We start from the raw sequence: 22914 nt of genomic DNA on the forward strand, positions 1-22914 counted from the left end.
TCTCTTCGTGAAATATCGAGCACCGAAATAGGTAAGTAAGTATAGCGACTTCTCAAAGCGATCTGATCACAAAAGGTCATTGATAACTATACTTTGATCCAAAATACAACTTCAAAGTAAGAATTTAGAGTCAACATTAAAGTAATCATATCCGCCAAGAAGAACAAACTACTGACATTCAACCTCAGGTCCACAGGGTTCAAAAATCACATTAAAGGGACAAATCACCCAAAAATGATAATTATGTAATCATTACTCACCCTTATGTGGTTCCAAACTTGTATAAATGTCGTTGTTCTGCTAAACCCATGTGAAGATTTTTGGAAGAATGTCAGTCACTAAACAGATCTCATCCCTCATTTACTGCCATAGTAGGGAAAATAAATACAATAAGATCTGTGATGAGAGACATTCTTCCAAATATCTTTCTTTGTGTTTGATGGAACAAATACATTTATACGTGTCTGGAACAATCTGAGGATGAGCAAATGATGAAAGAATTTGAATTTTTTGGGTGAACTGTCCCTTTATTATGTAATATACATTATGTTTATTGTAATGGTGTGGCGCATTGCAGTCTTTGATTGGCCACTGTGATTGCCAAAAAACACAAAAAAATCTTTATCAATAAAAATGCTGTCACATCTCTGACCTTTGAGTAAAAAAGATTCCATAAAATATTCTTGTTCCTTATGACATATCTTGCCTTACATTGCACCATTCTGTGTAAGCACTGCTGTAAGTCTGTAATGTTGCTATGATTCTATTTTTTTGAAATAATAGAAAGAGATACACAAATAGTCATAGGTGTTCAGCTGTGCAATCACAAGATGAATAAAGGAATCCTAATTATTGGTTTTATAACTCTGATTTAATGTAGCCAACAGGTGGTATCTAAAAAGTGTTGTAATGACATAAATTAACAAGATTACATCATGTTTAGAAGTTTCTATCAAAGAAAAAGTTTTATATTGAAAAAAAAACTGAGGAAATAGACAAGAAAAAATAGTATCCCCTTTGGTCCTTACATCATATGTTTGGGTTTTAACAAGGTTACCTGTCAGTCAACTGTTATTTTGAGGTCTGTGTGTTTAGCTGCATCAAATAATGGAAGTGAATTCACTGTAGCTTTGAAACTGCCATAAAATCTGTTCCTGAACAATGAATTTCATATTATCATTATTTGTTATGGTTAATATGACCATAAGTGTTATTATCATACAAGCTTTGTGATGACACTTTTGACCAGTTCACAGCTATATGAAAGCAACATTCTGTACACAACTAGTCTTCTGACTCTATGCTAAATGCTTTTGTTCATCATCTTTTATTCATTATAAAGCTAATTTGTTTGCCTTTCCACCTCTCACTTTGCCGGCCAGATGTCTGATTTGTACCACACGTGATGAGATTTCAGGGTCTGTTAGTCATGCCAGGATTATCTTGTCTTCAATTATTAATATATTTCCAGCACAAAACAAAAGCCACAAACAATAAGGATCTCATCTCCTCCATGTTTGTTCAGTCATCATTAATACGTGTATTCATATGTCCACTGACCACAAATGAAGGCACGTATAATCATCTGCCTTCATCCTATTAGCATTGTTTTTGGTACGCAGTCTATAGAGATGCTTCAGAAATCGTTCATTTCCATCCGAATGAATTCTGAAGCTTTTCTTGCTTTAGCTGATTGGGTCGGATTATAAAATATGTGCGATAATGAGGAACCCGTAACCTTTAAAGGCTGTTTATCAAGAATGCTTTCCATAATCTGTCACACTCTTAACAAGTGATAATGATAGTACAGATGGTTTCTACTGTTTTACGTTTATAAAACCTGCAGAGACCAAAGCTTTCAACTCCTATTAATCTCAGTCGCAACCCTTTACACTTTAAAAACTGCAATTTTACAGAATATTACTGTTTTATTTGACATCAATTTCAGATATTTTTGAAATGCGATAAAAATGTCAAATGATAAAAAAACAGAAATATACATTTATAAGTCATAACATAAAAGCGTTATTTTACTATACCCAAAAAAAACATTTTACGCTTTTGTTCTCTGGTGCCCTAGCTGCGAAATATTATTATTTAAAGGTAATTTTACAGTGTACATTTTATTTTTATTTTGGGAGTTTATTGATTTCCCTATAGTGTTAATAACCCCTCATTCCAAATGAAATACTTGGTCACACTTTATTGTCAGGTCCAATTCTCGCTATTAACAAACCCTTATGACGTTTTCCTTAATGAACTTATTTGTTTTATTAATAGTTAGTAAGGCAATTGTAAGGTTTATGTATTGGATAGGTTCATGCAAAATATGTGTTTTTGTACAAAGACTGAATTGAAGAGCTTTGGCAGAAGTACATGACAAGCTTGCTTTCAGTGGCTGGTACAAAACAGACATCATTGCACAACTGTCACACAACACAGCTAATTAAAATACAAATTAGCTCAATTAAGTTGAAGGTTTCTGTCATATCGGCAATGGCAAAGAATTGAGAAATGGAGGCCTGTTTGGTGAGCATTGCATATATTCAGTTGTATGAGTTTTTGATTATTAAAACAGCTGCAAGCACAGTTAGCAGTGCCTGAAGCAGTAAGTCATTCAAAGCTTCTCAGAACAGAAGCCTTCTCGCTTTGAACAAATCATCCCACACACATGAACAGCACTATGGGGTTTCTGAATATTATAGGTGTCTGTACAAATGTCCAGCCATTTTTCCTGATTGCTGCACAATCAACCCACCGCTAGAAATCACCAGCCCATGACTTTCTCTGAAACAAAGTCCCTATCCTGCCATTTATACCCATAATGCACTGTTCTAGATAGTAATGGAATCTGACTGCTATTCACAGTCAATGCTTTGCATTTGGAATAATAATGTTGATTTAATAGATAATCTGCTTTAATTCAAAGTCTACCCACAAAATCTGCACAATATTTAAGTCTACAATTTCATCCATTAAAACAGAATGGCCATCTGTTTGGCTTTGGGTCATTCTGGTTGGTTAACAGCAAAAATCCTATTAAACTATAAGGTTTATTCTGCATTACTCAAAAAAGACCCACCACGCCACTTGTTGAGCAAATGTTGCTTTGTGATGCTGACAAGAATGCATCTTTGGATCTTTGAGGTTGTTTAAAATCTATTAGACCTCTGATTGTTAATGGCTATTGAATAAGTAAATTGTGTTTTAAATACACACATAACAGATCTTCATAATGGTTAAATTGCTATTGATTTTCATTTATGGCTATTTAAAGACTCATTTGTAGCTTGAGGAGAGCACAATGAGGTACAGATTAGTCCAGTGAGACATCATAGAGCTTAATATCAAAAACACAAAAGTGAACCCAATAAATTGGTTTTAAACATTAAAAACACATTTCGGACATGATGACACAATTATTTCCTACAATTATCGTTTTGTGTGTTTGTAACATTTTCTTGAATAATTTTAGATTTTGATATGACAAAGGAAAACTTGATATAAATTAGGTTTAGAAGGAAGTAGGAAGTGCTTGTAAACACATTATTTAGTAACATCAGGTGCCAAATTAAATTTGGACTCAAAATCCTTTTCTGACTGATGTATTGGTACAGATGTAGCTGTATCGTGGTTTACAGACTTGATAATTGAGTGCAGCTCAGTGTGAAATATCCATCTAAGTTCCACCTAAGTTCCAATTTATAGTCATATTAATCAGAAACTTCATATGTCGTAAAACCTGAAAAAGGGGGATTTCAAACAGATGCTTCACTTAAAACAAGATTAACTTTAGCTCTGGCCGTAGCAAAGAGGAAGTTTAAATCAACATCACATAATATAAATAAGTGAAGTTGGTCCAAACTGCAGCTTCTTTGACGCCCACAGTTGCAGAGAGAAACATTCCTCTGGTTTTATGTTCTGAAGTACATTTGTAGATGTGGAACAAACAGGATATGATGTCACACTCTACGACTTTAAAAAGATAAATATAATTATATTGAAAGATCACTTACCACGACTTTGTATGTTGTGGCACACAGTTGCACTAAGTATGGATGCCAATGGAGTGATACACATCTATTCTGATCACAATTCTATACTAATGTGCCATATTTCTACGTGACTTGACAAGAGTAAACAAATGCATTAATGCGATAATGAACTTTAGGACTAGCCAATAAACCATTCAGCTTTGGCATTGAAAATTCTACTGCCACCTCAAATAAAGAGCAATCACTTGCCGATAAACTGTCAAGACTCTGATAGAAATAGTAAAAAGAAACAAATAAGCGTCAAATTTTACAAAGCAGCGCAGTGTTTTGATTAAATGTTATTTAAGAAATGTTTTATAAAATGATTCATTGCTGGCATACATGCAAGCCACAACGAACACTATTTTATAATGCCATGTTACTGTTGCCAGTAGCAACAGTAAGAGAGAGGAAGACAAAAAAAGGTAAATGAAGGGTTTGGAGAGGTTCGAGTCTAACTAATTCTGGACTGCATGCCCATTATCTCTATATTTCAAAAGCCATTTTGATAAGCACTCCAGTAGACTGAACAAAGCTTGACATTCATGAATGCAAGGTCTATTCAGGATGTGCTCGATACACTCCACCAGGGTTCATACATGTTTTACTTTTTTTCTAACAGGAATGCCTGTTTAGTAACAAGGGTTCTTAGTTCCTTATTGGACAATTCCCCCGAAAAAGCATGCCCATACGTCAAGAACAAGAGAAAGAGCATGCCCACAGGTCAACCAGTGAGAACAAGAGAAAGAGCGTGCCCACAGGTCAACCAGTGAGAACAAGAGAAAGAGCGTGCCCACAGGTCAACCAGTGAGAACAAGAGAAAGAGCATGCCCACAGGTCAACCAGTGAGACCGAGAGAAAGAGCATGCCCACAGGTCAACCAGTGAGACCGAGAGAAAGAGCATGCCCACAGGTCAACCAGTGAGACCGAGAGAAAGAGCATGCCCACAGGTCAACCAGTGAGACCGAGAGAAAGAGCACGCCCATCAATGTGCTGCATTCGTTACGGAAGTTTAGTGTCGTTAGTTTGTTCACAGTATTTCCGTGACAAATGTTATATAAACTGTGAATATAACGCTGGATTTAGAGATTGTTTGAAAGTGAGATGGAGCGGTCCCAGTGCTAAAAGATGCCAGACATGAACAGCACGCTGTAATTTAAGTAATGACGGTAATGACATGAGTCATATTGTCTGTGTTTTGTGCTTACGTGCACAATGTAAACAACACTAACTTATAGAGAATCAATACTTGCAGGGATAATATGACTGTTTTCAGAAATAATCGTACTGTTGTATCTGTCTTTTATAAATGTGAACAAACTCAATCGTCTATAAAGATATGAAGCATACAAAAGTACTCTATGGGTACTCAAGGTTAATATGAGATTGCCAGAAGCTGCGTGTGAGTTCAAGCCCGAATATGATCCAGAAATTGCATTTGACCGAGCGGATTAATCAACTTTGCCAGCAGAGCGTAACAGATCGGTTAGGTTTTATTTAAAAAAAACGTTTAGGTTTAATAATAAGCTAACTATAGCCAACTTAAGCTGCCTTTGATGGTGTGTCTCGACGCAACACGAGAAATTCAATAACACATAATATTATAACAAGGCATTTGTTGCATCCAGCGGGCACATAGTTACTGAATATAATCACTTATATTAAAAAAATTAGTGTAGCATCACGCTGCAGGGGAGAACAGCCAGAGGATACGAGGCTGAATCCAGTTCCCAATGGATTCAGCCTCTTAAATATAAAACAATATCATTTATGATCGTACAGAATGTGTTAATGTGCTGCACACACTTAGATTTGGGAATTGTGTTGTTTTGAAACAGTGTTGCAAATAAAACTTAACCACCGATTTGTAATTATGTCCTAAATTCGGAAGACCAAACTAAGTCGTATTTCATTTGTAATGAAACACAAAGCGTCTCCACGACATGGAGGCAGAAACGACAACACTACAGCGGGAATAGACACGCCTTCTTTCTTTGCATATAGATTTTGGGAAGTGTTCCTCAATGCTTTTCACGGACTGACGTAGAAATGTGGGAGTGTGTTTAAACAAGGCATTTTAGGCAGGTTTGCATGAGCCTTTAAATAAAACATCCCTTTAGGTTTGAGACTTTAATTTTTGTAATTTTACGTGTCTAATTTGTACGTGTCTAATATATGCATGAACAACTTGTAACACAGTTGCTCCTACCGTAAATATATCAAAACTTATATCAAATCTAAATGTCGCGTCATATGACTAAATTAAAGGCTATTTTCTCAATATTTTTTTTTTGCAACCAGATCCCAAATTTGTATGTAGTTGTATCTCGATCATGCATTATCCTATCCTAACAAACCATACGTCATTGGAAAGCTTTTATATTCATCTTACTGATGATAGATTTGAGAATTTGACATTAGATATTATAAATCTTAAAAACAATTGACCCCTATGACTGGTTTTGTGGTCCAGGGTCATACTGTAGTGTACTGGCAAACAATTGACAGTAACGATTCGAAATATTTTAGGCATCAATTGTTAAAAATTTAACAGTGGAGTTAAAATTTGATAGAAGCGTGATAAGCTATAGTATACAACAATCTGTGTGAATTTAAAGTTAAGATTTACAAGATGACATACCCATAGATAATTTAATTTTTTTCTGAAGTTAATGGAAAAATAATGTCTTTTCGAACCACATTCAATCACTGTCATGATTAAATGAGATAAAACTGTATGATATTCTTAAATAAGAAAACATTATTTTTAAAAAAGTGCCACAAATTAAATTAAGAATCCTGACACTGAGGCTTTGAGGAAAATTAAATGTTTTAAATTATTCGCTTGTTTTTCCTAAGGTTTGGGACGTGGTTTTCAAAAATGTGACAAGAGCTGGTGCAATTATTGTAGCTGTCTGCATAGATGGATGAGCAGACGCTGTATCTCTCTCTCTCATCACGCGCCTGCTCTCAATTGCCGTCGCATTTTATTATTAATCCTCTGGATTGACTGAAATACTAAGAACACGCAAGTGGATTCCACAAAACCCTCTTCCGCCAAGACCCTCTGACAAATAATTAATCAAAAGTTCTTAATAGAGTTTGCGACACTGTGTTCGAAGTTTTTGTCCATAAAATACTGTATGTGCTCTTAATATTCATTGTGTTAAATACACATATAGAAGAAACTCAAAGACAGAATAAAATAAATGATTTGGTTGTTTAATTCAGGAATTCTTGGCCTGTTTTCAGTGAACAGAAGCCTAATCACTGGTCATTAATATTTGATGTTCTGTATTGTATTAATTCTGGAAACAGATGCACAGAGGTCGGCCTGACAGTTTCTTGTTTTCCTCTTTAAAGTGTTTCTGCTTCCTACATTTCTCTCTCAAACTGATTTTCTGTAACCTCAAAGGTAATTATAACCTGATTTATAACTGAAAGGCCTTTTGGTTTAATAAAATTCAATGAATCTTTTGAAACGCAATGAAGAATATACCTGTATGACAAGTAATTAAACCCAGATGGATTCAATGGACCAGAACCAAAATCTCATTTGTGACCCTGGACAACAAAACTTATGGGTCAATTCTTTGAAATTGAGATGTATACATAAACATAACGCTTATTCAGCTTTCAGATTATGTATGAGTTGATAGAGAAGGACACTATCTGGCTGAGATACAGCTGTTTAAAACTCCTGAATCTGAGAATGCAAAAAAATCTAAATATTATGAAAATGGCCTTTGAAGTTGTTAATCAGGGGCGCTGCAGTAGGTCATCCATTCACAAAAATTCAGTTTTTATATATTTAAGTTAGGAAATGTACAAATATCTTCATGGAACATGATATTTATTTAATATCCCAATGATTTTTTTGGCATAAAAGAAAAATTGATAATTTCAACCCATACAATGTATTTTTGTCTTTTACTAAAAATGTTCCCGTGCTACTTAAGACTGGATTTGTGATCTGGGGTCACATTTATTCAGATGTGCTTGCTTTCTCTGTCATGTTTATTCACTACAGTTCACTATACACTTTGATTTATTTCAACCCAATGTTGAGTCGAACCCAACAATGGATTAACCAACCCAGCATATTGCGTAAAAACAACCTAGCAGAGTAACATCCCTTTTTGCCCAATGATCGGTTCAAAATAAAGTTTTTTAATATAAGGGTTTAAAACAAGATCAATGTAATAAAGCAATGACATAAAAATGAGTTTTGATTTGGGGTGACCTATTTCTTTAAAACTTTATTATAATATGGGAGGATCTGTTGACGGTGGGTTTATACATATCTAACTGAACAGATTTTAATTCGTGTTCTGCAATAAATCCACATGGGTTCCAATTACATTGGCAAGGTTAGTTTAATAACACACAGCAGCTGTACAGGACATATTTAATTTCATATTCGATTTGCTTGTAGAAAATACACTGAACCAATTGGGTTTCCCATGAGGCTGTGGGCCTTGACATTAAACATCCTGTCAGTGTCTACAGTATATTACTGAATAATCAATATACCAGCAATGGAACCATGAAGAGGGCTTGAAGATATCAGACGAGTTCTTGACATGAACCTTTAGATGAGGCATTAATACACAAGCCTGTTACAAGCATTAATTATCTGCAGCCCATTGTGTATGAATGTGTCAAAGATGACTCACGATGACAAACAATATTAAAGCATGTGTACAATGAACCATTATCACTTTGGGCCGCATTCTGTCTATGTGATACATGATCTTCTGTAGATCTTTCACCCTGTTTCGTTTTTTATCTTTTCTCTGCCGGAGGAACAAAAAAACACTCTTTTATTAATCATGTCCACTTCCGACAACAATTCTAATGTGATGCCTTTTACGCCTGTTTAATGCTGACAGATTGGTAACATTATAGACCCCGAGTAACCTTTTAAGAGGGACGATGAATTTGTCAAAAGGGTGAACCTTTCATTTCTTCCATACAATAAAGGTTCAATGTTTCATTACTTATGTGTTTGAAACTGAAGATTTAGGGCCAGATTTACTAACATCTTGCGGTAGCGCAAACACCTTTTTTGGCAAATGAAACATTTAACTTAAGAGACATTGCTATTTTTGTGACTGACTTTATTGCATATGCAACCATATGGGAGGAGAGTATTAAAATGAATCACACAAGGCGATTTACTTAGGTTTGCGCTTGTCATTGTTTTTAATGTGTATTTAATTATACTTCTTTAATGTACTCTCTAAAGCATTTTCACTCCAAATATAAAACCGGATCACTTTAAACCTGATTTTTTAATCTAAGAATGTTTTAATTTCGCAGGAAGCCTTGTACTTTCAGCAGCTGCAGTAATTTAACCGTTTGGTTTTAAGAAAATCTTTTGCTTATGTTTTGTAGAATGTCAAAGATGATACGCAAAACATGAAGAAATTAAGAAGGTGCTTGCAGAAGGTGTGTATTGTTTAGGGGCCATTAACATCTAAAACTTGTGGAAAACACAAGACACGCCGCTTTCTCACCATCTCCCCGCACTCATAAGTAATATTTGAGAGCTGAGACAGAAAGCTGTGACTCTAGAAACGCGGCCAAATGCGTGCATCATCCCCACTCGTGACGCTTGCTTGTGCATCCAGTGTCCATGCACATAAACACGTGAACCGCAACAGCCAAGTGACCTTCCCCAAATGACAGCTTGGGAACCACGTACCGTGAGAGCTGGAGTCAAAAAGCAGAGTAGCCAATGTACGGACTGCCCACTATAAATATGATACATTTTCCAAACGAGTTATTACAGAAACAAAATATTAAAGTATCGTTTTTGTCATCTTTGTATCCACCTCTTTTCAAAACAAATTTACGCAACTGGGTTTAATTATTTCTCATGACCTGTGAAATTGAAATTTTCATAATTTCTTGGCAGTTGTATATTGCGTGTATTTTTTATTTATTATTTAACTCTAAGCTCCACAAGTGGAAAACAAGTAAATAAAATCGATAAAACACGAGTTCACCTAAAGTGTTAAACAGTTTATAAAAGCAACATAATATTATAAGAAAAAAGTACATACAACTTATGTGTAACAGTGACAAAACTGAATGGTTTGGATTTACTCAAAACGTTTTGTTAACTTAATCTGAATTTCTTTTGTTCATACAACTAAATTGCTGTAGAAACTACTCAACAGTATTTGCGTGGAAACACCTGAAACTACGATTGTTATGTAGGGTTCCATGGTTTTAGAAATAACACCTTTGGTAAGAAAATGTATGATTATTGTGCTTAAATTATCCTACAATATTTTAACCAAGCATAAGGTGTGGGTAACTTTTACAACTAAGTAACTAAGTAACTAACCAACTAACTGCATTGTGCTAATTAATGCACTGAGCCTCTGGTCATGTCATCCTAGTTTATAGTTGTTTAGACGGTCTTACAGAACTGACAACCAAAACCCAGCTCTTGTTCAGAATTAGCTTCAAGAGCTGTTCTAGTTGTTAAGTAATTGAAGTCGTTCTTGTTATTCAACATGTTTATTATGGAGTCCTGCTGTGACTAAGAGGCCCAAAGATGCTTTTGATTCTGTGCTTCTGTTCCCAGAATTCATGGTGAGATTATAGTATATTGTTGAAATTTAGGATAAGGAGCTACTTCTAATCCCTAACTCTAAGAAATACACAATTCTGTGAACATGAATGATACCACTGATCATGTCTTTAGAAGAAACCCTATGAATAATAAGAAATAAGCAATGTAGATTTGATTTCTTAAAAAAATCCAAAGCTGTGAATGAGATGCAATACAGACAGGAGTCCGACCTTACATCTAAACTAGCAAACATAAACCTACACAACAACAGACACAAGTCTGATTTCCATAAAACCACAAACAGACAAAACTGAAACAAATGGTTTAAAATTTAATTTGTGTACATTGCAGGAATGAATATGACAACAAGGATACTCTTGCTCATATCTGGAAAAACCAGGAGAAACATCACAGCAGAAGTAAACTGAGACGATGCATTGTGTTGCACTATGAAAAGCACTTTTGGGAATCAAAGGGGCTGCTTCATCACTTCTTTGTTCCTCTGAGGATGTGTTACAGTATAAGGTGCGCTGTGAATCGAGAATCGGCAGGACATTTCTCAGTATTGTAACTACAGGGTGTTGTTTGTGCACTTCAAAGTGAAGCATACAGAGCAGCCCGAGGTAAATTAATGGCTGTCCAATATCTCAACTTTCATTTGACAGCCTGCGTTTCTACTTCGCCCTGCACTCCTGCACTCCAGGGCAATATTGCTTTGACAAACCCTTCATCTAATGAGAGTCCACGAAAAAACACAGGAAATAAGAGACAGACAACGTCTGTCAGTCTTTATCCTGTAAATCCCCACACATTTTAAATTTCAGTTACAAATTAATCCTCTCCATACTGAGAAGAATATTTCCAAGTTTTCCACGGCCTATATGAGGATTTACATACAAATGACAAAGCATTTCAGTTCCTAGAAGATACATTTATCCAAAGTTATACATTTTCGTTGGTATCTGTTCTCTTTGCATTGGTAGGGATTAATAATACAATGATAATACAATGATTGATCAGTCATATAATGATTTGGGTCAGTGTGTTCAGTAATCGGATGCTTTATGTGCATTTACAAAATTGCCTTAGAAGTAGTGACATTTGTTGGCTTAGTTTATGGTGATATAAATATACGGTATGTGAGCCTGGACTACAAAACCAGTCTTATGGGTCAATTGTATTCTGGAAGCTGAATCAATAAGCTTTCCATTGATTTATGGTTTGTAAAGATAGTACTTATTTTGCCTATATAACTATTTAAAACTCGGAAATCTGAGGTTGCAAGAAAGTAGAGCCTGTAGAGCACCATTGCATGTAGCATATCTTGCAGTTTACTTAAGTAATTGAGTCATTTAAACTACATGCAACAAGAACAATGACGTTTCTGAATACTGAGGCTTTCATCAGGATTGATTCAAAATATCCCATGTAAATTGACCCGATCTATCGGAAGAACTGTGATTTTGACTCATAAATGCTTGTCTTTGGTCATTGCAGTGGTATTAGGACAGAATTTAAGTAAAAGAAATGAAAGAGAAGAGCTACTGGCACGTTTGTAGCATTTCCAGACTGGGATTCAAACAGCTTCAATGTGTCCAAACTACAGAAATACTGACATTAGACAAACGGTACAAATGAGTGTCAAAGATCTGGCTGTATACTCGAATGAAACGATCTAGAGATGTGATCCTTGTATAGTGGCCGGTACGTCTATCTGAGTTGTCTGTAGTAATGAGAGAACAACTGAACATTTAGATGCTCAATGGCTTTTTGGAGAATAGACATCCAAGTAGTGAAACTGTCACACAAGAAACTGAAGGATGAATGTTCTCCATTCACAGTTGTTTATTTTTGTCTGTTGTTTTGCATTTTAACCATGATGAATAGTCATGTAAGTGCCAATTATTTATCTTATTTTTCCTCCAGAATATACTGTACATAATGAATGTAAATCTGTTGCAAACGAACGTAAACTTTCTTCTTCCCCTTAACCCTGAACATCTGGTATGTTACTTTACACATTAATCTAAGTATTTAAATCTTCCTCTCTTAAGAAGTCATCCTTCTCTTTCTGTTATACAGAAATAAACTTGAGAGAATTTTCCTGCACGGTGGGTTTAAAAGGATTGTAGATTTAGTTTCTTTCAATATGTTAATAAGGAAGCAAAAAGATGTGCAGTTTCTTACTTCACACAAACACGTCTCCGGAAGCAAATGTCTTTTACATGAAATTAATTTACATTAAATGTTCACATGCACTCAAACATACAGTTTAAACATACATTAAACCTATATAATGTATGATAAAAAAGTAATTGGTTCTTTATTCCTTGTTTATTATGTTTTATTTTAATTGGCCGAATAAGTCGTTTGTGCCACTTTTTATGTTTATATGTAATCTAAGAGCAATATTTTGGTCTAAACGTCTATGCTGGACATCAGCAGTTCGGTGGTACAAACATATCTTTGTTTTTCAAATTGTGACGATCCTGTCCTTTCTGTTCTTGGATTTTGTGCCTTGGGGACAGGGTTGTTTCAGTACCATGTCTTGTGTGTATGTTTTGTTTTATGTGGAGACAAGTGGCGGTATGTTTTGATAATTCGCCGCGTGTCCTCCGGTGTTCCGTGTAGCCCCGCCCCCTTGTTTCTACGCTAGTCTTACATTAGTGTTTTATCACCTGTCTCCCTTTAATGTTTAGTCCTGTCACCTGCCCGTTGCTCTCCCTGTGTCATTATCCCTCGTCATTGTTTCCCTTCCTAAACACTGTGTTTTCCTAGTCCTGTGTCGGTTCATTATGTGTATTTTTATGGCCTCTGTACGTGCGCTTTACTCGCATTGCCATTTTCGTGTGGATTACCTTTTTTCCTGTGGAGTACCATTTCGTGTTTGGATTTATTATTTACTAGCTGTTTTGTTCCCCACGCGGAAAGTTTTCTGTTTTGTTGTACGTGTCTCTGTTTTGCCCCATCGTGGGTTTTGTTTTGTTTATTTAATAAAAGTCTCTGTTACCTTAATCTGCCTGCATCTGGGTTCTGCTCACACACAACCTTGACACAAATCCTGGATGCGGATTTGAGTTTGCTGATAGATTTCATATCTCCCAATTCTGAGAGCTAACGGATTAGCAGGCAAATGGCACAAAAAAAACAAAATGAATGGCGTGAATGGTATTGCTAGTTGCACTTAAAACATGAGAAAAGCTGCAGTAACTCCGAAGTACAACAAAGTACGATCTAGTAGAGAGATGCACTATATGAAAGCCACTGGGAGAAAACAGACAGAGGCAATAATTGAGATAAATAAGCACAGTTTTACCAGCTGTAAGTCCACTGAGGTACACTAAATGTGACGGTTCAGGAAAGTGAATGTGTGCTGTTGTGTTTGGTACCATTAGCTGCTCACTAACCACAGACCTTTGATCAGCCAATCAACACTCGGTTTCACTAAAACACCATCCAGTGTACATTCATCATGTTTACTTTCTGTATTGTCCACATAAATCTTTATGAGAAACATCTTCCAACAGTTCCCATGTGGTACACACTTGTAGTATAGTTTAGTTTCTTTATTTATAAAGCACAATACAACAACGATTGTTGAACGATTTTGCTTTACAAACGTTTTTTTAAATATAAATAGTAAAACCAAAACAGAAAGACATGCAACAAGAAATGAAACATATACAGAACACTCCACACTCACACGCTACAGGCTTTTTCTAAAAGGTGAGTGTAGAGTTTCATTTTAAACAGAGATTCTGTAGTGACCAACCTAATGGATAAAAGGAGGCCATTACAGAGTTTCGGGATGACCATAGCAAAAGTCCGGTCACCCTTCCTTCTTAGCCTTGATCTGTGGACCTTTAAGAGTCTCTGATTTGATGACGTTAAACTTTAAGCCGCCACGTTAACAGTCACAAGTTCAGATAGGTAGAAACGAGCCAGACCATTTAAGGCCTTAAAAAATACAAATTCAATCTAAAACTCTATTCGAAGAAGAACTGGGAACCAATTCAGAGAGAGTAGGATGGGTGTAATGTGCTCAAATTGTTTGATAAAATATACTGTACCTCTCATACTAATGTGAGGAGAAACTCCTGGTTCAGGACTTTTGGAAGTGCGATGGCGATAAAAGAGGAAGAAGTGCAAAGGAAGCAGGCTGGGCATCTACTGTTTGTGAAGTTCACCCTGGTAAGGTTCGTGTAGGGAGAATAACAGTGGCTTAGGTATACATTATATTACTATTATATCATGATAAAGCAAATATAGTGGAGTGAACACCAAATCTTCTTTGGGAAAATAGCAAATGTGCATTAGAGCTTGGGGGCAAGACTGTGTCCGGATCATATGGCACAGACACGGTGAGCGTGAGGATGTTGTGATCTGCATATAAAGAATCATACCAGTGCTCTTATTTATGTATGTTAACATTTTGGGTCTGGTTGCTTCTTTAAAACAAAAGGAAACAATCTCACTGTAATTCGTAACTATTTTACGCCGGCTAATTTGTGTGAATTCATACAATCTCATTCATACGTTTTAGTATAATTTGTTCCTGTGCACCTGACGCTAGATTTGTGGGTGGGGTTTGTGCAGGGGCTTCAGTATTGCTTTTTTCGAATAATTATATGTTTTTGCACATGATTCCATATGAATTAGCCACCTCGTACGTTAGTTAGATCAGGCTGGTATATGCAGTGGTCATACATCGATTATCTAAGAATGTGCACAGAATGAAGCAAAGTGATATTTATCATATAGAAAAAATAAATCTTGAAAATATCACTGGTTAATTTTTTAAGGCCCACATGCTATTAAGAACGTGGCCTTTAGGCATAAATCAATACACACCATGGTAACAGAGATGGAGTTCACAACACTCACTGGATCACATCATCCACACGGCAAAAACATAGAGAAGGGTACATAATTCACTTCAGGTGTGCCAACAAGAAAGAAATCAATACTAACACACAGACCCATCTACCTCACCGGTCAAACTGAGTGAATGCAGCATGCTTCAAAACTCAAGGCAGTTTTCTCTGTAATAGATTAAATATCACAAACACACTCTCTTGTACACGGTTCATGTGGTATAGTGGGCCATGGTTGTGCATGCTGTGTGAAATTTAAGTAAGGCAAAAATCAATGAACTCCTGCTAGAGGCCTTATGATCTCTTTCAACTTCTACACTACAACAAAGATCAAAAAAGATTTAAAATATCTCCATCTCTAGACTTCTGAATGACTATTATTGAGTGTGAAGGGTTGGCTTGTAACACCGAACAAATTTAGCCTGTTCATGTGTATAGTCATTCAATAATTTTTTTCATTACATTTTCATTTACATTTAGGCATTTTGCAGACGCTTTTATCCAAAGCGACTTACATTGCTTTATCCTATACATTTTACATAGGTGTTTGCAATCCCCTGGGATCAAACCCACAACCTCTTACCACTGAGCCACAGGAAAGCTTTTCATTTATAAGACTAAAGAGTGATTGGCAACATATGCAATGATTTCCATTTTCAGTGTATGTTTTTAGGGGCTTTTTTGCCGTTTTAATGCTATAGGACAGTGGAGAGCAGACTCGGAAGTGTGTATAAAGAGAAAGGAGAGAGGAACCGGCAAATGACGCCGGGACTGGAATCGAACTCGCAAATGCTCTGGCAATATATGTCGGCACACTACTCAACTCAACTCAACTCAACTTTATTTATATAGCGCTTTTTACAATTTTCATTGTTACAAAGCAGCTGTACATGAGACACATTGAATACAAGTATGACACTAACCACAGGGCTATAGACAATATTTTCCACGTATTTACAAAAAATTATTCGAAATTCGCACCCCTCCCTACATGGACGCATTTAAAGTATTATACACACACAAACGGAGAGAGAGAGAGAGAGAGAGAGAGAGAACATTTACGCTTCAAATCCGTATGACCTGCACACTGCTTTATGTATTATGAAATAGGCAATCTTACATCAAGCAATACATTAAAATGACGTGATGAAACATTAATATATTAACAACCGAATGACGGCACTTATTAACAGTACGTCGATCAGCATCAACCGCTCATAATGCTATGCATGCACATTTATACCAACTAAAAAACAGTCTGATTAATCAGGAAAATATATTAAAGCCATAAAGATTTTAGACCAGACTTAACACGCGTAAAACATATTAACCGAATGACGGCATTAATTAACAGTTCGGAGCGATTTCATGCATTAATAGTTCATAAGCAGTGTTGGGTAAGTTACTCTGAAAAAGTAATTAATTACTAGTTACTCATTACATATTCAATAGTGTAATTAGATTACTGTCCAAATTACTCTGTCCAAAAAGTATTTACTCATTACTAATTACTTTCTATATCCTACATCAACCTTGATTAGTTAAGTGATTCAAGAATATACATGAAACGGCTTTTTGAATTCATTCAATAATAATACTATTAAATAATATTATTAACTGACCAAAGTATTACAAATGTGAGAATTATACATTAAATCACAGATTTTAAAGTAAGACTTTGAATTTTGAAGTCAATTACGCTATTGCACACATTGCATATATTTAACAAAGTATTTAGTTTAATTACATCAAAAGTAACTGTATTTAAATTACAGAAAACATACGAGTAATCCCTTACTTTACTTTTCAAGGGAAAAGTAATTAAATTACAGTAACTAATTACTTAGTAACTAGTTACACCCAACACTGTTCATAAGGCTTCAGTTTCTATTGTCATGAAAAAGTGTCTTCAGTCTGGCAGTGATCGTTTTTCTAGACGAACAGTAAACTTAGGCTGCACAAACTCCATAAGATTTTTAAAGCCCTCTCCTCCGACAAAGCCGATCGGAAGCATATCATTAGCGATCATCTTGCTAGTTAGAGCCGTTATTTGCTCCGCCCGTCTGGCATCCAAATTGGTTGTTCTGACCATAAACTAGCAACTGATTCCTGACCTGTGGATGGACCTGCTCGGTGCTTCGCCCTCAAATGATTGTGCATCGTAGTTGTTGATCCATGATAAGCCAGTTTGCATTGCAGAGTTTGCACTGCACTTTATTATCATTCATTTTATTAAAGGACCCCCACACACAGAAAACAATTTTGACATCGTCTCAATTTACCGTTTCCGTGATGCCAAGCGGGTCTACAGTGTGCGTAACTTCGTTAACAATTCTTGTGGGAAAATGTTTTCCTCTACTGTCTCTTGATTGACAGCCTTTAGGATTTAGGTGCGTCGTTATTGGCAGCGCCACCCTTTGGTTACATGAACGCGTTACACGTGAAAACACGGCGAGTTTTTTAAGATTGCACACACTATTCGAAATTCAATAATTAAATAAACTATTAGAATATTCGAAATTCGTGACACATCCCTAGTATTTACTTGCTAGCATATACCCATATGGCATAGACAGCAGGTTGAGAAAACCAGAAACGTTAAAGAAGAACATTAAATCTTGGTTGTGCTTGACACTAAAAAACACATCTCATTAATGCGAGATATTTAAGGCTTAAAGCAACCTTAAACAAACTCTGAGCAAAATGTATGAATCACTATGGATTAACTAGAGAAGAACTCAGAGAAGCCCCTTTTTTTAAGATATACCTGTCACACGAGTAACCAGGCAGAGAAGCGGATCCACATGCAGTGAAGATTTTAATGGACATAAACAAAGTAAAAAATAACAAAAGAGCCAAAACACACACAAAAAACCTGAAAGCAAGAAACACAAGACCAAACCTTTTTAGACCAAGATGGCGGCGCGTGAACATCGCGAGGCTCAGCGTCTCTCCAGTTCTAGCAATTATATAGTGTTTTTCTTGCTCATCTCGGGCCTGTTCGTTAAGAACAGTTGTGCATTTACAACGTACACCCGGCATGAGCTTTTGGATATCGGTTTGCGCATTCCCGGAAGTTATATCAACAACATTCAACTCGTCCCTGAGATCGCCAAAACACCCGATGCTACGCACCCCACACGGCCGGGCGGAAGTGCTCGCCGGCGGCGTCGAGATCGTAAACAGAGGCGGGGAAAACGCGGAGGGCTAAGAGCTAAGCTACAGCTAACACCACACCGGCTCTCTTTACCCAGCATTTTCCTTGCTAATGTACGATCAATAGTGAACAAAATGGATGAGGTTCGACTCCGCATCATCAACAACAAAAAACTTTTGAACTGCAATGTCATAATCTTCACGGAAACATGGCTACACAGCGGCATACCGGACAACGCTATTGAGTTAGCGGGCTACAACACACACCGGGCGGATAGAACGGCAGAGGAAACCGGTAAGACAAGAGGAGGTGGATTGTGCATTTATGTCAATAAAGCTTGGTGCACGAACTCTGTTACTGTCGGGAGACACTGCTCGGCTAACCTTGAGTTTCTCATGGTTAAATGTAGACCGTTTTATCTGCCACCGGAATTCACTTCAACCATTATAATGGCAGCTTATATTCCACCGGATGCTGATGCCAAGCTTGCTATGAAAGAACTTCATGCAGCCATCAGTAAACAACAGACTGCTCACCCGGAGGCTGCATTTATTGTTGCGGGAGATTTTAATCACTCTAACTTAAAAACAGTGCTCCCTAAATTTCATCAGCATGTTTCCTGCCACACAAGAGGAAACAAAACTTTAGACCATGTCTATACAAACATGGCTGAAGCTTACGCCGCGACACCCCTCCCCCACATGGGTCAATCTGATCACCTTTCTTTGTTCCTCACCCCCAAGTATTCACCTCTCATTAATCGTGTGAAGCCATCAGTGAAGACCATCAAGGTGTGGCCTGCGGGGGCAGATTTCACACTCCAGGAAAGGTTTCTACACACAGACTGGAGTATGTTTGCTTCTCAGGCCACCAGTGGCTCTCACACGGATATAGACAGCTACACCTCCTCTGTATTGGACTACATCAATACCACCATTGATAGTGTCACAACTCAAAAGCAGATCACCATATACCCTAATCAGAAGCCATGGATGAACAAGGAAGTGCGCCTCCTGTTGAAAGCACGCAACACCGCCTTCAGATCAGGTGATGCACAGGCCTATAGTACTTCCAGGGCGAATCTCAAGAGGGGCATCAAAAAGGCCAAGCACTGCTACAAGTTGAAGCTAGAGGAGCATTTTACCAATTCTGACCCTCGACGCATGTGGCAGGGCATCCAGGCCATAAGTGACTACAAACCCAACCACTCCATCCCCATAACCACAGATGCTGCCTTTCTGAACGAGCTAAATGACTTTTATGCACGCTTTGAGAGAGACAATAAGGAACCCGCCACCAGGCTCACACCTTCCACCGACCACCCAATCATCACACTAAACTCCACAGATGTTTACACTGCACTAAGCCGGATAAACGCACGCAAGGCTGCTGGCCCTGATGGCATCCCTGGTCGCGTACTCAGGGCATGTGCGGAGCAGCTCGCTGGGGTCTTCACGGACATCTTCAACCTGTCCCTCGCCCAAGCAGTGGTTCCAGCATGTTTCAAATCCACCTCCATTGTGCCCATTCCAAAACATTCCAGCCCGACATGCCTGAACGACTACCGCCCTGTAGCACTCACACCCATTGTTATGAAGTGCTTTGAGCGGCTGGTCCTGTCACACCTAAAAGACTCTTTACCATCCACACTGGATCCATACCAATTTGCCTACCGTAGCAATAGGAGCACAGATGATGCAGTGTCCATGGCGCTGCACTCCGTGCTCACACATCTGGACAATAAGGACACTTATGCACGCATGCTGTTTGTAGACTTCAGCTCTGCATTCAATACCGTAATCCCTTCCAAGCTAATCATCAAACTTGGAAACCTAGGCATTAACAATTCAACCTGCAACTGGATTATGGATTTCCTGACGAACAGGCCTCAGCTTGTTAGGTTAGGCAACATCTGCACCACCACAACCACCCTCAACACTGGTGTACCACAGGGCTGCGTACTGAGCCCCTTTCTCTACTCCCTTTTCACACTCGACTGCAGGCCTGTGAATGGATCTAACTCCCTCATCAAGTTTGCAGACGACACAACAGTGATTGGTCTCATCAGCAACAACGATGAGACTGCTTACAGGGAGGAGATACGGCACCTGGCCACATGGTGCTCAAACAACAACCTGCTCCTTAACACCTCAAAGACAAAGGAGATCATCGTGGACTTCAGGAAGGCGAAAGGAGGCACACACGACCCCATCCACATTAACGGGACGGCTGTTGAACGTGTTGAACGATAGAGAGCATCCTGACCAACTGTGTCACAGTCTGGTACGGGAACTGTTCTGTTGCTGAGCGCAAGGCACTGCAGCGGGTGGTGAAAACAGCCCAGCGCATCACAGGAACTACACTCCCTTCCATTGAGGATATCCAGAAGAAACGCTGTCTGCGTCGAGCTCGCAGCATTCTCAAGGACTCCTCTCACCCCGCTCATAGACTGTTTACTCTCCTGCCTTCCGGTAGGCGCTTCAGGTGCCTCCGGACAAGAACCAGCAGACTAGGAAACAGCTTTTTTCCCAGAGCTGTTTCATTATTGAACTCTGCCCCCCCACTGATTTCACTACCTCTCATAACTTTAACTTAATGCTGCTATTACAATGTTTACATTGCACTACAGGGCTGCCATGCATGACTGAACTGTACCCACCAGTACTTCATGTATCTGCTCTACCGGACTGTTTACACACACACAGCATCATTTGTACTCTATACTGCTCACTTGCACACCAGAATATTACACTGAATGCTCATTTGCACTAATGGACTACTAACTGCATTAACTCATCTACTGCACTGTAACCTTAATAACTGCATTAACTCATCTACTGCACTGTAACTTCAATAACTGCACTAACTCACCTCCTGCACTGTAACTCATCTATTACATTATTGCATCTATCGCATAACTAACTGCATCTACTCATCTATTGCACTATAGCTTCAATAACTGCACTAACTTATCTACTGCACTGTAACTGTATATCTGCATCTACTCATGTATTGCACCGTACCTTTAAAAACCACATTAACTCATCTACTGCACTGTAACTTTAATAGCTAATGTCTGTAACTAATGCACACTCAAGTCACTTGCACTATTGTATAGTCTATATTGTTATCTGTTCATAACCTCCTGTACATTAATGTTCACAATATATAGCCTTCTGTCTATATTGTTCATGGTACATACCGATTGTCATATTTTCATAGTACATGCCCATCGTAAATTATTTTCCTAATATTGTATTCTGTATTTATTCACACTGTATATCTGCACTTGCTAATTGCACTTCTGGTTAGACCTAAACTACATTTCGTTACACTGTACTTGTATATGTGTAATGACAATAAAGTTGAATCTAATCTAATCTAATCTAATCTAATGACAGACACCAGACAAAGGAAACACAAGGTCTTAAAAACACAGGGTAATGAGAGGGCTAACAAGAGACACCTGAAACAGGTCATGACACAAAACCAATGAACAAAAGAACGACAAATAAAACACTAGACAGGAAATAGGAACTAAGGCATACAAATTTAAAAGTCCAAAGAAATCGGGGAAACACAGACAGGGATCATGACAATCCTTTTGGCCTCAGGTCGCCCAATGTCCAATCACAGGCTATCCACTCCGACAGAGAAAGCCTTGAGAAGGAATCTATAAAATGGAATTATTGTAATCCAAATATTAATACTTAATATTCCCTTTTAAAAAAAGCCAAGTCACAAAGGTCTGAGGTGGTCAACCAAAGCAATACAGTCAAGCATTGCCCAAAAAATGCCATACCCATGATGGTCCACCAAGACAATTGATAAATATGGAGGGGCTTAAGACCCTTGTTCTCTACTGTGTGAATTTTACATTCTCTAGATTGAAGATGTTGTATAGGTGCATTGTATTTGGAAGACAAGTAATGGATCACTGAGTGTAAGACACATTGGTTCTACCTTCAACCCAATTACCAACACACAAAATGAAAAGGTCCCTTGCAGACTACTCTAATATGATGAATAGCATCTTAACATAAATAGAAGTAAACGTTCTTAATCTCACGTTTCAAGCAAGGCAAGCTTCCCCAGACCTCCACTAAACCTGTTGAGAAGGCTGAATACTGTATGGTCATGGTGGGTCTTTTGTATATGGCAAAGTTTCTCTCTCAGCTCATCCCTAAAACAACCAAACAAATATAACTGAATAAATTGAGATGTTAAACCTCCTTGTGTGCCCAAAGAGAACTGGATGCAAA

General features: G+C 37.7%; 1 protein-coding gene across 2 annotated transcripts in view; it reads right to left on the bottom strand.

Moving 5' to 3' along the window:
• Positions 1-22914, bottom strand: part of LOC130420645 (thyrotropin-releasing hormone-degrading ectoenzyme-like) — a 241625-nt gene that overhangs the window by 82947 nt on the left and 135764 nt on the right. The window contains exon 1 of one of the 2 annotated variants that reach the window (XM_056748095.1): positions 14692-14808. The exons of the other annotated variant lie outside the window; for it this stretch is intronic. The gene's annotated coding sequence lies outside the window, so the exon portion shown is untranslated. Of the gene's footprint in view, positions 1-14691; positions 14809-22914 lie in introns of those variants that run through there. 2 annotated transcript variants of the gene reach the window in all.

Source organism: Triplophysa dalaica, chromosome 5 (assembly GCF_015846415.1).
Source record: "Triplophysa dalaica isolate WHDGS20190420 chromosome 5, ASM1584641v1, whole genome shotgun sequence".
Classification (NCBI taxonomy): domain Eukaryota; kingdom Metazoa; phylum Chordata; class Actinopteri; order Cypriniformes; family Nemacheilidae; genus Triplophysa; species Triplophysa dalaica.